The sequence below is a fragment of the Phocoena phocoena genome, chromosome 14 (genome assembly GCF_963924675.1).
Source record: "Phocoena phocoena chromosome 14, mPhoPho1.1, whole genome shotgun sequence".
Taxonomy (NCBI): domain Eukaryota; kingdom Metazoa; phylum Chordata; class Mammalia; order Artiodactyla; family Phocoenidae; genus Phocoena; species Phocoena phocoena.
The window spans coordinates 55,347,418-55,365,912 of NC_089232.1; the positions used below are offsets into that span (position 1 = coordinate 55,347,418).

Genomic DNA, 18,495 nt, shown 5'->3' on the forward strand with positions numbered 1-18,495 from the left:
GCAGCAACGAGGCCCATGTTCTCCATTCAGCTTTAGCGTTTGCACCCATGTGTTGCTCCTCTATTATCTTGCACTCATTCATTATTTGTTGAGTGCCTATTAGCTCAGCACAGGAGGAACTAATATTCTAATGGTGGGAGATAAGCAACTGCCACTTATATAACACAGTAATTTTTTTTCATTTTTAAATTTAATTTATTTTTTTATACAGCAGGTCCTTATTAGTCATCAGTTTTATACACATCAGTGTATACATGTCAATCCCAATCGCCCAGTTCATCCCACCACCATCCCCACCCCCTGCCGCTTTCCCCGCGTGGTGTCCATATGTTTGTTCTCTACATCTGTCTCAATTTCTGCCCTGCAAACCGGTTCATCTGTACCATTTTTCTAGGTTCCACATATATGTGTTAATATACGATATTTGTTTTTCTCTTTCTGACTTACTTCACTCTGTATGACAGTCTCTAGATCCATCCAGGTCTCTACAAATGACCCAGTTTCGTTCCTTTTTATGGCTCAGTAATATTCCATTGTATATATGTACCACATCTTCTTTATCCATTCATCTATCGATGGACATTTAGGTTGTTTCCATGTCCTGGCTATTGTAAATAGTGCAATGAACATTGGGGTGCATGTGTCTTTTTGAATTATAGTTTTCTCTGGGTATATGCCCAGTAGTGGGATTGCTGAATCATATGGTAATTCTATTTTTAGTTTTTTAAGGAACCTCCATACTGCTCTCCATAGTGGCTGTATCAATTTCCATGCTCACCAACAGTGCAAGAGGGTTTCCCTTTCTCCACACCCTCTCCAGGGTTTGTTGTTTGTAGATTTTCTGATGATGCCCATCTTAACTGGTGTGAGGTGATACCTCATTGTAGTTTTGATTTGCATTTCTCTAATAATTAGTGATGTTGAGCAGCTTTTCATGTGCTTCTCGGCCATCTGTATGTCTTCTTTGGAGAAATGTCTATTTAGGTCTTCTGCCCATCTTTGGATTGGGTTATTTGTTTTTTAATATTGAGCTGCATGAGCTGTTTATATATTTTGGAGATTAATCCTTTGTCCGTTGATTCATTTGCAAATATTTTCTCCCATTCTGAGGGTTGTCTCTTCATCTTGTTGATGGTCTCCTTTGCTGTGCAAAAGCTTTGAAGTTTCATTAGGTCCCATTTGTTTATTTTTGTTTTTATTTCCATTACTCTAGGAGGTGGATCAAAAAAGATCTTGCTAAAAAAAAAAAAAATCTTGCTGTGATTTATGTCAAAGAGTGTTCTTCCTATGTTTTCCTCTAAGAGTTTTATAGTGTCTGGTCTTACATTTAGGTCTCTAATCCATTTTGAGTTTATTTTTGTGTATGGTTTCAGGGAGTGTTCTAATTTCATTCTTTTACATGTAGCTGTTCAGTTTTCCCAGCACCACTTATTGAAGAGGCTGTCTTTTCTCCATTGTATATCCTTGCCTCCTTTGTCATAGATTAGTTGACCATAGGTGCGTGGGTTTATCTCTGGGCTTTCTATCTTGTTCCATTGATCTATGTTTCTGGTTTTGTGCCACTACCATATTGTCTTGATTACTGTAGCTTTGTAGTAAGTGTCTGAAGTCAGGGAGCCTGATTCCTCCAGCTCTGTTTTTTTCCCTCAAGACTGCTGTGGCTATTCAGGGTCTTTTGTGTCTCCATACAAATTTTAAGATTTTTTGTTCTAGTTCCATAAAAAATGCCACTGGTAATCTGATAGAGATTGCATTGAATCTGTAGATTGCTTTGGGTAGTATAGTCATTTTCACAATATTGATTCTTCCAATCCAAGAACATGGTATATTTCTCCATCTGTTGGTATCATCTTTAATTTCTTTCATCAGTGTCTTATAGTTTTCTGCATACAGGTCTTTTGTCTCCCTAGGTAAGTTTATTCCTAGGTATTTTATTCTTCTTGTTGCAATGGTAAATGGGAGTGTTTCCTTAATTTCTCTTTCAGATTTTTCATCATTAGTGTATAGGAATGCAAGAGATTTCTGTGCATTAATTTTGTATCCTGCAACTTTACCAAACTCATTGATTAGCTCTAGTAGTTTTCTGGTGGCATCTTTAAGATTCTCTATGTAGAGTATCATGTCATCTGCAAACAGTGACAGTTTTACTTCTTCTTTTCCAATTTGTATTCCTTTTATTTCTTTTTCTTCTCTGATTGCCGTGCCTAGAACTTCCAAAACTATATTGAATAATAGTGGTGAGAGTGGACATCCTTGTCTTGTTCCTGATCTTAGAGGAAATGGTTTCAGTTTTTCACCATTGAGAATGAAGTTTGCTGTGGGCTTGTCATATATGGCCTTTATTATGTTGAGGTGGGTTCCCTCTATGCCCACCTTCTGGAGAGTTTTTATCATAAATGGGTGTTAAATTTTGTCATAAACTTTTTCTGCATCTATTGAGATGATTATATGGTTTTTATTCTTCAATTTGTTAATATGGTTTATCACATTGATTGATTTACATATATTGAAGAATTCTTGCATCCCTGCAATAAATCCCACTTGATCATGGTGTATGATCCTTTTAATGTGCTGTTGGATTCTGTTTGCTGATATTTTGTTGAGGATTTTTGCATCTATATTCATCAGTGATATTGGTCTGTAATTTTCTTTTTTTGTAGTATCTTTGTGTGGTTTTGGTATCAGGGTGATGGTGGCCTCATAGAATGAGTTTGGGAGTGTTCCTTCCTCTGCAAGTTTTTGGAAGAGTTTGAGAAGGATGGGTGTTATCCTTTCTCTAAATTTTTGATAGAATTCACCTGTGAAGCCATCTGATCCTGGACTTTTGTTTGTTGGAAGATTTTTAATCACAACTTCAATTTCATTACTTGTGATTGGTCTGTTCATATTTTCTATTTCTTCCTGGTTCAGTCTATAAGGTTATACCTTTCTAGGAATTTGTCCATTTCTTCCAGGTTGTCCATTTTATTGGCATAGAGTTGCTTGCAGTAGTCTCTTAGGATGCTTTGTATTTCTGCGGTGTCTGTTGTAACTTCTCCTTTTTGATTTCTAATTTTATTGATTTGAGTCCTCTCCCTCTTTTTCTTGATGAGTCTGGCTAATGGTTTTTCAATTTTGTTTATCTTCTCAAAGAACCAGCTTTTAGTTTTATTGATCTTTGCTATTGTTTTCTTTGTTTCTATTTCATTTATTTCTGCTCTGATCTTTATGATTTCTTTCCTTCTGCCAACTTCGGGTTTTGTTTGTCCTTCTTTCTCTAGTCCTTTAGGTGTAAGGTTAGATTGTTTATTTGAGATTTTCCTTGTTTCTTGAGGTAGGCTTGTATAGCTATAAACTTCCCTCTTAGAACTGCTTTTGCTGTATCCCATAGGTTTTGGATCATCGTGTTTTCACTGTCATTTATCTCTAGGTATTTTTTGATTTCCTCTTTGATTTCTTCAGTGATCTCTGGTTATTTAGTAACGTATTGTTTACCCTTCATGTGTTTGTGTTTTTTACGTTTTTTTCCCTGTAATTGATTTCTAATCTCATAGTGTTGTGGTCAGAAAAGATGCTTGATATGATTTCAATTTTCTTAAATTTACTGTGGCTTGATTTGTGACCCAAGATGTGATCTATCCTGGAGGATGTTCCGTGTGCACTTGAGAAGAAAGTGTAATCTGCTGTTTTTGGATGGAGTGTCCTATAAATATCAATTAAATCTATCTGGTCTATTGTGTCATTTAAAGCTTCTGTGTCCTTATTTATTTTCATTTTGGATGATCTGTCCATTGGTGTAAGTGAGGTGTTAAAGTCCCCCACCATTATTGTGTTACTGTCAATTTCCTCTTTTATGCTGTTAGCAGTTGCCTTATGTATTGAAGTGCTCCTATGTTGGGTGCATATATATTTATAATTGTTGTATATTCTTCTTGGATTGATCCCTTGATCATTATGTAGTGTCCTTCCTTGTCTCTTGTAACATTCTTTATTTTTATTTTTTTTGCAGTACGTGGGCCTCTCACTGTTGTGGCCTCTCCCATTGTGGAGCACAGGCTCTGGATGCGCAGGCTCAGCGGCCATGGCTCACGAGCCCAGCCGCTCCGCAGCATGTGGGATCTTCCCAGACCGGGGCACGAACCCGTGTCCCCTGCATCAGCAGGTGTACTCTCAACCCCTGCACCACCAGGGAAGCCCTAACATTCTTTATTTTAAAGTCTATTTTAACTGATATGAGTATTGCTACTCCCACTTTCTTTTGATTTCCATTTGCATGGAATATCTTTTTCCATTCCCTCACTTTCAATCTGTATGTGTCCCTAGGTCTGAAGTGGGTCTCTTGTAGACAGCATATAGACGGGTCTTGTTTTTGTATCCATTCAGCAAGCCTGTGTCTTTTGGTTGGAGCATTTAATCCATTCACCTTTAAGGTAATTATCAATATGTATATTCCTATGACCATTTTCTTAATTGTTTTGGGTTTGTTTTTGTTAGTCCTTTTCTTCTCCTGTGTTTCCCACTTAGAGAAGTTCCTTTTGCATTTGTTGTAGAGCCAGTTTGGTGGTGCTGAATTCTCTTAGCTTTTGCTTGTCTGTAAAGCTTTTGATTTCTCCATCAAACCTAAATGAGATCCTTGCCGGGTAGAGTAAACCTTGGTTGTAGGTTCTTCCCTTTCATCACTTTAAGTATATCATGCCACTCCCTTCTGGCTTGTAGAGTTTCTGCTGAGAAATCAGCTGTTAACCTTATGGGAGTTCCCTTGTATGTTCTTTGTCATTTTTCTCTTGCTGCTTTCAATAATTTTTCTTTGTCTTTAATTTTTGCAAGTTTGATTACTATGTGTCTCAGTGTGTTTCTCCTTGGGTTTATCCTGTATGGGACTCTCTGTGCTTCCTGGACTTGAGTGGCTATTTTCTTTCCCATGTTAGGGAAGTTTTCGACTATAATCTCTTGAAATATTTTCTCGGGTCCTTTCTCTCTCTCTTCTCCTTCTGGGACCCCTATAATGCGAATGTTGTTGCATTTAATGTTGTCCCAGAGGTCTCTTAGGCTGTCTTCATTTCTTTTCATTCTTTCTTCTTTATTCTGTTCTGCAGCAGTGAATTCCACCATTCTGTCTTCCGGGTCACTTATCCGTTCTTCTGCCCCAGTTATTGTGCTATTGATTCCTTCTAGTGTAGTTTTCATTTCAGTTATTGTATTGTTCATCTCTGTTTGTGTGTTCTTTAATTCTTCTACATCTTTGTTAAACATTTCTTGCATCTTCTCGATCTTTGCCTCCATTCTTTTTCCAAGGTCCTGGATCATCTTGACTATCATTATTCTGAATTCTTTTTCTGGAAGGTTGCCTATCTCCACTTCATTTAGTTGTTCTTCTGGGGTTTTATCTTTTTCCTTCATCTGGTACATAGCCTTCTGACTTTTCATCTTGTCTATCTTTCTGTGAATGTGGTTTTTGTTCCACAGGCTGCAGGATTGTAGTTCTTCTTGCTTCTGCTGTCTGCCCTCTGGTGGGTGAGGCTATCTAACCAGTAATTTTTGATAGTACTAAATACTACTATACTATAGCCAAAGGCACCCCTGAGGAGATGACATCTGACTGAACCCTGAAAATTAAAGAGCCAGCCCCCTAAGATTTGGGCAAAGATGTTCCAGGAGAAGGAATGGCTGTTACAAAGGGCCTGAGGCAGAAACAAGGAATAGAAAGACTAGGGCGGCTGGAGCATAGTAAGCAGGGGTAGAGTGACAGGAGCTGAGGTTGGAGAGGCGGGCAGGGGCTGGTGCAGACACCACTGCAGGCCTGTGCATTTTATTCTGTATGCAATGGAAAGCTGTCAGTGGTTTTACGCAAGGAAATGACAGGATCTGATTTGTGTTATTAAAGGCCCATTTGGGCTTCTGTGTGAAGAAGAGACAAGAGAGGGATGAGAAGTGGAGACAGGGAGTCAGTTCAGAGGCTCCTGCAGAGTCCAAGCAGGAGATGACAGAAACTGTGGATGGAAAGAAGGACAGGGTCCAGGATACATACTGGAGGGAGACTTGGGACTTGATGGATTAGATCTAGGGGGGAGCAAAAGGGGACCATAAAAGCTGCCACCTAAGCTTTTCACTTAGAATCCAGGTGAATGGACGAAAGGACCATTTGTGGGATGGGAAAGACAAGGGGAGAAGCAGGTTTGGGAGGGGGAAAAAAATCAAGTGTTGTGCTTTGGATGAGTCACTCAAGTGGAGATGGCAAGTGTGCTGATGGAGAGGGCTGGGCTTTGTACAAAGGCATGGAGAAGTATCTATTAACTTTATCCCCAGGCCTGTTTAAATGATTGGATACTGCCTTTTCCTTCTTAAAGGAATACTCATTAAGAAATGTGAAAAATCAGTCATCGATGTAAAATGATACTTTGTACAATAACAGTTGCACAAGTCGAGACCCCTTTTGGTTACAAGTGAGAAACCCTTAACTGGCCAAATGCAAAGGGGCACTTTTTTTAATACATACATTTATTTATTTTATTTTTGGCTGCATTGGGTCTTCGTTGCTGTGTGCAGGAGTTGCAGCGAGCAGGGGCTACTCTTTTTTGCAGTGCACCGGCTTCTCACTGCGGTGGTTTCTCTTGTTGCGGAGCACAGTCTCTAGGCACACGGGCTTCAGTAGTTGTGGCTTGCGGGCTCAGTAGTTGTGGCTCACAGGCTCAGGAGTTGTGGCTCGTGGGCTCTAGAGCGCAGGCTCAGTAGTTGTGGCGAACGAGCTTAGTTGCTGCACAGCGTGTGGGATCTTCCTGTACCAGGGCTTGAACCCGGCTTGAACCCGTGTCCCCTGCATTGGCAGGCGGATTCTTAACCACTGCGCCACCAGGGAAGCCCCAAAGGGGCAATTTTTTAGCTTGAACATTCAAACCACAGAAAGAGAACTGATGAAGCCAGTCGTTTAGAATCAGACTCAAACACTTGCCGACCTCTTTATCTCCCTGCTTCGCATTAAATGTAGCCTTTGTTCTCCCAGGCCAAATAGCTCAACTAGAAAGATATCTGGGAGCTGCAGGAAGCTCTGGATTTATATTCTTTATGTTTCTAAACAGAAAGAAAAAAAGTCTCCTCCCAGATAGCTCAAGATAGAAACATCCCATGGAAGGACTCTGGTAGGTTTTGAGTCACATGCCCGTCTCTGAAAGGGGAAATAGGAGCTGGGAAGATAATAACAAAATCTACGGTACAATGTCTTTTTTCTGAAAACAGAACTAAGAATCGTAGCATTAAAAGAGATCTTAGAAGCCTCACCAACCCTTCAACCAATGCAAGATTCTCTTCTACTACATTACAGCTTCAGTTTAATCACTTTTAAAGTTGGGAAGCACGCTCCTTCACCAGGAAACCCATCCCATTTCTCAACATTGCTAATCATTTTAAAAGTAAATTTGCTTCCTTGTCATCATCGCCCATGGGCTATAGTTTTTTTGGGGTTTTTTTGGTTTGTTTTTTAATATTTACTTATTTATTAATTTGGCTGCCCCAGGTCTTTGCTGCAGCATGCAGGAAACCCATCCCATTTCTCAACATTGCTAATCATTTTAAAAGTAAATTTGCTTCCTTGTCATCATCGCCCATGGGCTATAGTTTTTTTGGGGTTTTTTTGGTTTGTTTTTTAATATTTACTTATTTATTAATTTGGCTGCCCCAGGTCTTCGCTGCAGCATGCAGGATCTAGTTCCCAGACCAGGGATGGAACCCAGGTCCCCTGCATAGGGAGCATGGAGTCTTAACCACTGGACCACCAGGGAAGTCGCCATGGGCTGTAGTTCTAAGTTCATGTTCTTCCCTCTAGGTCAAGACTGAATATATCTACTCCTTTCATGAATATCTGAAAGCAAGTCATATAACTGTCTTCAGCTCGTCTTCTCTGGGATCCATATTCCTTGGAGTTTCAACTGTAGTCATCATGGATGGCTTAGTGTTATGGGAAGTAAGAGGGGCATCTGGATCATTAAGGTCAGGGGTTGTCAAGGACTCTGTGGGGAAAGGCAGGAAACCAACAGAAGAGGGGAACGATCCTCACCCCACCAGGCTCGCCCCCAGCATGAACTCCACCCCAGCTGCCTGCCTCTGCTCCCAAGGGGCCCACCAGACAGCAAGGAGCATAGAAACACTTAAAGAGAATTCAGATTTACAGTTTATGTTAAAAAGAAGAAAAAAATAGGTAGGAGAAAATAAAAATAAATTTAGAAGAAAAAAGGGAAAGAAGGCTAAGAGCAAATGAATGAAAAGACTAGGTATGGAGGGAAGGGTGTAATGAAAGTTTTAAAGAGAAGGAATCAACTCATTAACCAGAGTATTTAAAAGAATGTAACAGTTAAGGGGCTTCCCTGGCGGCGCAGTGGTTAAGAATCTGTGTGCCAATGCAGGGAACATGGGTTCAAGCCCTGGACTGGGAAGATCCCACATGCCGCGGAGCAACTAAGCCCATGTGCCACAACTACTGAGCCTGCTCTCTAGAAGCCACCAGCCACAACTAATGAGCCCACATGCCACAACTACTGAAGCCCGCATGCCTAGAGCCCGTGCTCTGCAACAAGAGAAGCTACTGCAGTGAGAAGCCCAGGCACCGCGACAAGAGTGGCCCCTGCTCATTGCAACTAGAGAAAGCTCACCGCAGCAACGAAGACCCAACACAGCCAAAAATAAATAAATAAATAAATTTTTTTTTTTTTTTTTTTTTTTCAGTATGCGGGCCTCTCACTGTTGTGGCCTCTCCCGTTGCGGAGCACAGGCTCCGGACGCGCAGGCTCAGTGGCCATGGCTCACAGGCCCAGTGCTCTGCGGCATGTGGGATCTTCCCGGACCGGGGCACGAACCTGTGTCCCCTACATCGGCAGGCGGACTCTCAACCACTTCACCACCAGGGAAGCCCAATAAAAATAATTTTTTTTTAAAAAAAGAGAACATAACAGTCCTAAACATGTATACAGCCAATAACAGAGCTTCCAGCAACATGAAGGAGGAAAAGATAGAACTAAAAGATAGAAAAACCTATCATTGCAGTCGGTTATTTTCATGCCCTTCTCTCAGTGACAGACAGAACAAGCAGGCAGAAAAATCAACGGTATAGAAGGCTTGAAGAGCCCTATAAGCCAACTTGATATAATTGACATTGACGGAGCACACTGTCCAGCAACGGCACAGTATACACTCTCTTCCAGTGCATCAGGATCAGATGAAAAGCAGGAAGACAATAAAGAAAAACCAATGAAACCCAAAACTAGATATTTGAAAAGATAAATAAAAGTGGAAAACATCTTCTGAGACTGATCGGGGTGGGGAGGGAACCATAAATTACCAATATCAGAAATTAAAGGGGAAAGCACTACAGATCCTAAAGACAAGAAGGGAATATTATGAATAACTTTATGCTAATAAATTCAATAACTTTAACGAAATACACAAATTTCTTGAAAGACACAAAGTACCAAAGCTCACTCAAGAATAAATAGGTAACTTGCATAGCCCCCAAATCTATTTAAAAAATTCAATTTGTAGGGTTTTAAAGAGAAAACTTCCTACAAAGAAAACTGCAGGTCCACAGTGCTTCACCAGTGAGTCCTGCCAAATATTTAAGGAAGAAATAATACATTTCAATACTGAAAACAACAAAACATTGCTTAAAGAAATTAAAGCCCTAAATAAGTGGAGACATGTGTAACTTGCTTATAGAATCAGAAGAGTCAATATCGTTAAAGAGGCAATTCTCCTCAAATGGATCAATACCTTCAACAGAATTCTTGTAAAAATCCCAGGATATTTTCATAGAAATTGGCAAACTGACCCTAAAGTTTATTTATATATATATAGCATTATGTGTGGATTACTATAATCATATAATTGAATCATGATTCATACAAATTATATGATTATAGTAATCCACACATAACACCACACTGACATATAGCTCAACAGAATAGAATAAGAGTCCAACAAAAGACCCACACAGCTAAGGTCAATTCATTTTTGACAATGTGTTAAGGCAATTCAATCAGGAAAGGATAGGCTTTTCAAAAAATGGTGCCAGAATTGGATACCCATATACAAAAAAAGAAAAATTTAGACCTCTAACTCACATCATATACAAAAGTTAACTCCTAAATGTAAGAGCTAAAACACAGAATAAAATCTTGGTGACATTGGGTTAGGCAAAAATTTCTTAGATGTAACACCAAAAGTATCATCCATAATGGAAAAAAATTGTATAAATTGAACTTTATCAAAATTTAAAAGCTTGCTTTTCAACAGACACCATTAAGAAAATGAAAATTCAAACCACAAACTGGGAGAAATTATTTACAAAACATACCTCCAACATAGGAATTATATCTAGAATAGACAAAAACTCTTATAACTCAATAATGAAAAGACAAACAACCCCATAAAAGACAGACAAAAGATTTGAATGGACAATTCACCAAAGAAGATATCTGAATATCTAATAAGCACTAGAAAAGCTACTCAGCATCATTCAGGCAGTTCATTGTATGTCAAATACTTAAAAAAAAAAAGCTGTAAAATTAAAAAAACTAATTGGTCACCTTTGGGAGTTGTTAGAGCATCAATTCATTATTCTAAAGACTAGCAGAAAAAGGAAAAGAGTCCAGGAATATTACCTGGTCTTTTCTATGTGAATTGTGCTTTAGGAAAACCAAACAGTCGATGGGAAAAGGGGGTTTTTAAGAATGACAGTTATAAATACAGAAGGAATAATTGAATTAGAAAACCCTTGTTGAGTAATCCTTAATACAATAATAAATCTACACAAGGAGCATCAACAGATGCTAAAACCATTAGGTTAGAGGCTGATGTGGCATTTTGTAATGGATGGACCAGACTGACCACATCTGAAATCACCAGTAAAATTAACATCAGTAAAAGTGGAACAACCAGACATGATGTACTTTCTCTCTTGTGATACAATAGTATATAGTACCACCCACAATCTATTTTTGCAAAAAGAAAAAATTGCATCTTAATATTACCAAGCTTCTAGATCTAATTGTCAGGGGGGGACTGAAGAACTTGTGAAAGGATTCCTTGAGGATGGAATTAGCCAAATTCTGTGGGAGATTCTATAGATCAATAAATATCAAAAAAGGGAGTGGGTAATTGGTAAGAAATTTGAAAGATATATTGATTGAATGTAATGTATGGACCTTGTTTGGATCTCGATTCAAACCAACCAACCATAAAAATATCTTTCAGAGATAAGTGTGGACATTTGAACACAGACGAGGTGTTAGATGATGCAGAGTTTCTATTATTACTCTTGTTAGGTGTACTAATGGTACTATGGTTATGCTCTTTTTAAAAGTGGTTACCTGTTGGGTATACATACTGAGGTATTTACAAGTTAAATTAAACCATAGCTGGGGTTTCCTTTAAAATATTCTGGTGACAGTGCTAGGGTAGGGGAGAATGTTGTGGGAACGAGATAGAAGAAAAAACGTTGACAATTCTTGAAAGTAGTAATGGATGGATACAGGGTGGTTAAATATACTATTTTCTCTATTTTGGGTATGTTTGAAATTTTCCATAACAAAGAACTGGAGTTTTGTTTTGCTGAATTTTAAATGGGCTGTGTTCCCCTCAGGCTGACTTCAACATGAGTATTCCCTACCTTGATCCACACAGTCAACGTAGGTCACAAATGATAGAAATGAGTCAGGGGTTAAGAAAACAGCAAAGCAAGCAGCTGGTACCCACCTCTGCGAGGATTAATGGAGAGTGGTAGGACCACGGCAAACGAAAGATCACCTGCCCATCCAAAGGGGGCAGCCAATGTTGCCATGTGGGAATAAGGGCCCGAGATGGCCAAGTCTTCTAATTTTTCATTAGAAACTTGAAATCTAGGCATTTCAGTAAAACCTCCCAATATGCAGGCAAATGATTTTTAAAAATTTAAACACTTGCAAGTCAGTGCTAGAAAGCCAAACAAAACCTGTCTGGAGGCTAGATTTGTTCCACAGACTGTTGTTTTGTGATCTCTGACACCACACCATGTAATGCATTATATAGTAATGCATTAATAATTGGCTGACATTCTTAACAGTTGAATCACGCGGCCAGGACAACTGAGGTTGTGCATATCTGAAATGCCTAGATTCTTTATATGCAAACAGCTGTCAAGCCAGGCACGCCCCACACTGAACTCAGAACTGAACACAGGCTTACAGCTATCTCCATCAAATTGCATCTCGTCATTTGTCAAAAACATTTGTCCCTGGATTGGCTCCACTCTTCCTCGAAATTCTACTGAATTTGCACTCCCTTCCAGCTTTGTATCACATACAGTTTTAATAAGCCCATCTAAAGCCATCTACAAAGCTAATGTCAACCTGTGTGCATAGTTCAATAGAGTTCAACAGATTTCAACGGATAGGTAGGTCAGGCTTGTCTCCTGCTAGATGTATACAGCTGTTCAGCTATAACTTCAACCTACCTTCTGAGTTCATCCACCTCATATTTACCCGTCTTCCTCCTTAAAGCCACCATTCATTGCATATAGGCCTAATCCACTAGTTTTGTGGTGACAGGAATGCCACCTCCTTACACCTGTATATGGAGTACTTTATGGTTTTTATAGCATGTTCCCATAATTTTCTGATTTGATCTTTATCACCCATCACAACCTTTAAAAATCCTATCAACCTCACATTAAGACATTGATCTACAAATCTGCCAGTGGTCTATTTGTTTGTTTATAATCCACTAATAATCTATCTGGTGATTTCCAGATTAAATAGAGCAAGGACAACTATTGATAATTTAGCTTCTTACCTTCCCACTTGACCATCTCACCAAAAAAGAGTTCTCCAAACCACCACCATTCCAGCAATAACCTGTAGGGACAGAAACAATATTGAAGAGGAAGAATGTTCTAACCATGAGAGTTGACAGAAAGTGGAATGCATCATCTTGTGAAGAAATGACATTTTGATGCTAGAACTTTTCAAATAGGAGCTAGGGTTTTGCAGAAGAGACTCCAACATGGATAGCGAGTTGGGCAGAATGATCTTTCATTCATGCATTTCTGTCCACGTGAGGAAACTGCTCCGTGCTCAGCTCTTGGCTGAGCTCTTGGAAATATCTTACCAGTTCTTGCAGTGATAACCTCTCAAGGTTAAAAACATACACTTGGCAAGGGTGACTGTTTTTATGCTTTGTACATTTTAAAATTAATTCCCTTTTAAAAAGCAGTTTTCAGCAAATGTTTTTAAAATGCCAACCTTTTCTCCATTGTTCAAAATTGGGAAGAATCCATATAATGGAATATAATTCAGCCATAAAAAAGAAATGAAGCACCAATACAAGGTAGGATGTGGATGAATCTTGAAAACATTAGGATAACTGAAAGAAGCCAGTCACAAAAGGCCACATATTACATGATTCCATTCATATGAAAGCCCAGAATAGGTAAATGTAGATACAGAAAGTAGATTAGTGGTTATTTAGGGGTAGGGTGAGATGATAGCTAAAGGATACAGGATTTTCTGTTGAGTTGATGAAAATGTTCTAAAATTGACTGTGGTGATGGTTGCACATATCTGTGAATGTACTAAAATTCGTTGAATTGTACCCATTTTAAATGGGTGAATTGTAGGGTATATGAATTATATCTCGATAAACCTGTTTTTTTAAAAAAATTAAGCAAACTTTTTTTGGTGGGGTTTGGGGATAGATGTTTGCTTCCAGGCTGGCTAGATTTCTAAAGGGGAGCACTCAACCATCTGCTGAGCGAAAAGATCCGGTTCAGCGAGGAACTGGCAGCCAGGTTGGGTGAGGTGGAAGGATTTTCTCACATTTCAGGAGGCATGGGGCTCCCCTTTCGGAATCTGGGGCTGGGATTAGCAGCTGAGAAGACAGACAAGAGCTCCACCTTCCACCCACTACCTCCGAGCTTTCTAGGTCTTGCTTCTCACCGCTCCTGGTAGTATTTCCATCCCAGGAGTTAACTCCTAGCACGCCCATAAAAACAGCTGAAACCACTCTTTCGGGAAAACACGTCCGGGAGGCCTCTCATCCCAACTAAGCTTGCTCCCTACTTCGCCCCACCTCCTGAGGATGTGGGGCACCCGTCCACCCCCTGACAAAGCGGCCCCCCTGCCTCAGAATGTTCGAGTGCTGGAAGACTTCAAAACCCAGCTGGCATATTTCCTACTCCCCAGGGGGACTTCTGAACCTGGGGTGTGCAGCAGGCAGGAAAGGATATCCCTAGAAAACGTCTGTTCTCCCGTCTGCCAGCGAATTCCACCACTCCTGACTGACACCGGGGAGCAGGGGCACAGATAGGGGGAGGGAAACGCCCAGGCACTTTTCCCAAACTGCAAATCCGCCCAGGGAGGCCTGGAGGCCTGGGTAAGGGAGAAGGGCCCGCGGTCTAGGGGTTCTGCAGATGGGGGGAAGGCGGCAACGACCAATTATCAGCATTGAGTTGGCCAAAAAGTTCGTTCGGGGTTTCGTTCGCGGTTTTGGTAACGATGTTACGGAAGAACCCGAACGAACTTTTTGGCCAACCCATAGTTAAAAAGGAGGAGAGCGACTGCTTCACTTGAGGCCCTGCGCTGGGCCTCGGGCCCCAGCTCGCGGGAACGGTCGCCCCGCTCGGGCCCCGACAGCCAGCGCTCACCACGCCGCTCCCGGCCCTGGGTGAGGGGCAGCAGCAAGGAACTGGCGCCGGGAACTCAGGCACGCCCCGTAGAGAGGGCGCCTGGAATTTTCGATGACGAGGCCCAGGTAGGGTCCCATCACCGGTGCAGCGCCCCGGGACTTCCCGTCCTCATCCCCGGTACCGGGACCCGGGACTATGCCGTTAAAGGAAATGCCTAGGAAGAGGGAGCAGCAGGTAAACGTACGGGTTCGGGCGGCTGGACGGTGCACTGCGCGGGGGCAACAAGTAGCTTGGAAAGCGAGTGAGGCGCCAAGGAGAGCGGCTTCCTGCCTGCAGCGAAGCAGGACGTGCAAGCAGAGCAGTGAGAGACAGGAACTGAGGAGACTAAAGAGAGACTGACTCGTTCCCTTGAGCAAGGTGGTAAAAGGGGGTGCGGGTATCCAAAAGGGTCATGCTCCAGGTGAGGCTCGAACTCACAACCTCGGCATTGCTCTGCATGTACTGCTGTATAAGTACCGCGCGCTAACCGATTGCGCCACTGGAGCTCCGCTTACCCCGCCTCGCGACGGCTCTATCAGGGTTCACCCGGGCCCTGTGCGGGCCTTCGCGGAGCATGCGCACCCGCGGCTTGCGGCTAGGCGAGAACGAACCGGAGCCCCGAGACCCCGCAGCTTCCGGTCCGGCGGTCCCCGGCCTAGTGTAGGAGGGAAGGCTGCTAGGTCTCCCTCCGGGAGGGCGGGGCCCTTTGGCGGGACCTTGAAAAGAGCACAGCCCGCCTCCCTGGGTAGCGCGGGAGGAGGAGCCCGGGCGCTGCGGTCTGAAACCACCTCCGCGCCCTCAGTGTGGAGTTTCGCCTTCCAGGAGCAGGCCCCGCGAGAAGCAGGCCTAGTCCGGGAACCGGGCTGCGGCCGGCGGGCGGGCCTTGTTGCGAGGGGTGGGGCCGAGCGGGGAGATGCCCTGGACTGTCGCCTCTGACCCGCGCCCCCGCGTGACCGGTGAGCTGGAGGAGCCCACCCCCCTACCCCCCGCGCCGCCCTGGAAGTCGGCAGGAGCGGGAAAACCCGTGAATGAGCAAAGCCCGCGCCTGCCGGTGGGGCAGCCAGGGAGCGCCTGGGCCGGAGTGGCGACCGAGCTTCCAAGACCGGACCGGGCAGAGATTTAACCGTCAGACCCTTGTCCTGCCCCGAAGGCTTTCTGCTGCCCCTTCTTACATCCTGAGCGGGGTGCTCGGATCGTGTCCAACCACGGGCATTCTGGGGACACGGTGATAGCCCAGGCCTTCAAGAGGGTGCAAGCTAAGCTCCACGTGTTTTGTTGGGCCACGACGTGTATGTTTTGTTTAATTTTAAAGCGAGTTCCTAATATTTAAAAACAAGAGGTCCCCTACAAATATCTGGATATCCATTTCCTTTTTTTAAAACCAGAAAGTGTAAACCGTACCCAGGGCCGAATTATGACTGTCCTGTGCCTTACACACTTTTGTCTTCATGGCCCCTTTGTCCATCAAAACAACAAAAAATTTTTAAAATTATATTTTGCTACTACAAACCACAAATATAATCCAGGCTGGATTTATTGTTACATTCATTATTATCTTTATTTCTGATTTCAAAAAAAAATTAAAATGTAAACATTTGGGGGGCTCTCGGCACTGTGCCTACTGCCCTTGACTGATAACTGCTAGGAACCTGCATCCCTCTGAGAGGGTAGCTGCAGCCTCCTCCACAAAATGCCCCCCTCCCCCCTCCCTCTCTTCCTCTGGCGTTGCATCAGTCGATTGTCTCCTGGGCCTCTGTTGGCATGTTGATCACCCTGTTCCGGTGACCTCTGCTTTCCTGGGAGAGCCAGAAGAGCAAACAACAGAGCACCATGTCAATAGATTTCGGAACCAGCATGAGCAAGTGATGGGGGCAGAATAAAGATCATGCATAATCACCTTGATGGTGACTAACCCACATTAACAGGTTGTGTTCGGGTGATGAGGTCGAGAGTACGATTGTAGAAGAGCCTTGAAATTGGAGCAGAAGAGATTAGAGAGATCAGGCAGATGATGAGACAAGCACAGGTTCAGTTTAAGGCAGAGGCCTCCTGAAGGTGGTGTTTTCAGGAAGTTCATTGCTTTGTACAGACTGGGTTGTGCACCCAGAGAAAGGAGATAGGCGAGCCTCTCCTGGTGGTTTGTAAACTGTGAGAGACACACATCCAGAGCAAGAGCTCAGAAGGGGGATGGTCAACACCCTTGCAAGATCCCATCAGGTACTAGGCAGATGGTGGGATGCAGAGCTGTTTACAACACGCCAGGATTAGGGCTCCTTGGAGCATGCTTTGGCAAGTCCTTGGTAAATCAAGGGCAGCAGAGCCTTTGAAATAAGTCCCTCCCAAAAGATGGAACAAGTTCTAAAAGTAAATGCATGATTTGCCCCCAGGTGGGAATAATTTTTCCCCCTAAATTGAAAGGGGTTAATTTCCTGAAAGACAAGAAAGTAAGTTGTAGACTCATACACAGCGTCTTCTCAAATCCAGTAGCATCTGCCGAGTCTGCTCTTTCTCCCTCCTGAATCCCTCAGGTAGAATCTGCCTGGTGAACTATAAGCAGCAAAAATGGCCCCTGAAAAAAAAAAAAAAAAAAAAGCCCTGGTGGTCCAGCGTCCCTTCCCACTCTCCGCTTTCATGGACTTACTCCTTAACAGTATTGGTTCAGCAGATACTGACTGACCCTGGTTGCATGGGAAGGGAAGGCAGCACCTGATACAGCCTTTGGGAACTAAAATAGCTTAGTCCCCAAGGAAATTGGGGCTCTAAGGGAGGAGTGAGGGCAATGTTGAACCTAGAGGGGGCAGTGTCAGAATCTCTGCCACCAGAGAGATTTTTCAGCAAGAACAAGTATATACTGAGACCTTCAAATCACTTAACCTCATACACACTCACCCTGAAGAGCAAAGAACTAAGAGTGAGTCTGAGGCCCTCCCTGGCTCTGTGACCTTAAGTAAATCTCTTACCCTTTCTGGGCCTCAGTTTCCCCATTTATAAACTGAGGGATCTAGACCAGATAAGAGCTTTCTAGCTTAACTGGAGAATGCCTTTTACCATGTATACTCTTGATAACAACTTGCAATTATTTAAGCATTTAATAATTTGTGTGATGTGTAATGAAGTGATTTTTAAAATAAAACCTATTTTAGATATATGTATAATGTTAAAATAATCTTGAGTAATACCCATACTGTAATAAGACTAGTCTCAACCTTCTTCCATTTACCATGTAATGCAAAATGTTTAATTTACTTTAATTATGTAAGGGAAAAGCATGCTTTGTTAACAATAACTTTTAAAAGAACATATATCATATTGGTCTTAGGACAAATGTATATTAAAATGTATGAAATTTAATGACTCATTGTAGCATCAAAAATAGACACAAACTGCTTTCCTAAGCGAATGTTTAGAATTTGTGCTTTTTGCACTTTAAAAACTGGTTTATTTTTATTCCTTTCATGGTTTTGTGTCTAAATGATGAGCTAAAACAGAAGGGTTCTGGCTGCTATATGTAAGCACCATTCTGCAAATAACATGAAGCGGGTATGGTTGGTCTTCATCCCTAATAATGAAAGACCAAATTGGATATAATGATCAGTATATTTTCTCTTTTGGGCTTTTGTTTCTGACATACAAGATATTTTGATTAGCAGAATGCAATTTGCACATTTAGTAAATGAATATCATCTTGAACCAAATTTGTAGAATTTTCAGTATATGGTCTTCTTTTACTTTATTTCAGCAAACTTTTTATGTGTTTAGCCAGCGTTCCATTATGGTTATATATGAAGCAGTATATGACTTTTAAAAGTTGCTGTAGAGGAGTCACAAGTCAC

The 18,495-nt window shown here is 42.0% G+C and overlaps 1 non-coding gene across 1 annotated transcript; it reads right to left on the reverse strand.

Moving 5' to 3' along the window:
* Nucleotides 1–15,075: 15,075 nt before the first annotated feature.
* On the reverse strand, nucleotides 15,076–15,168 carry TRNAI-UAU (transfer RNA isoleucine (anticodon UAU)). The gene is given in 2 exon segments: nucleotides 15,076–15,111; nucleotides 15,131–15,168. It is a non-coding gene; the product is annotated as a tRNA-Ile (tRNA).
* Nucleotides 15,169–18,495: the final 3,327 nt, after the last annotated feature.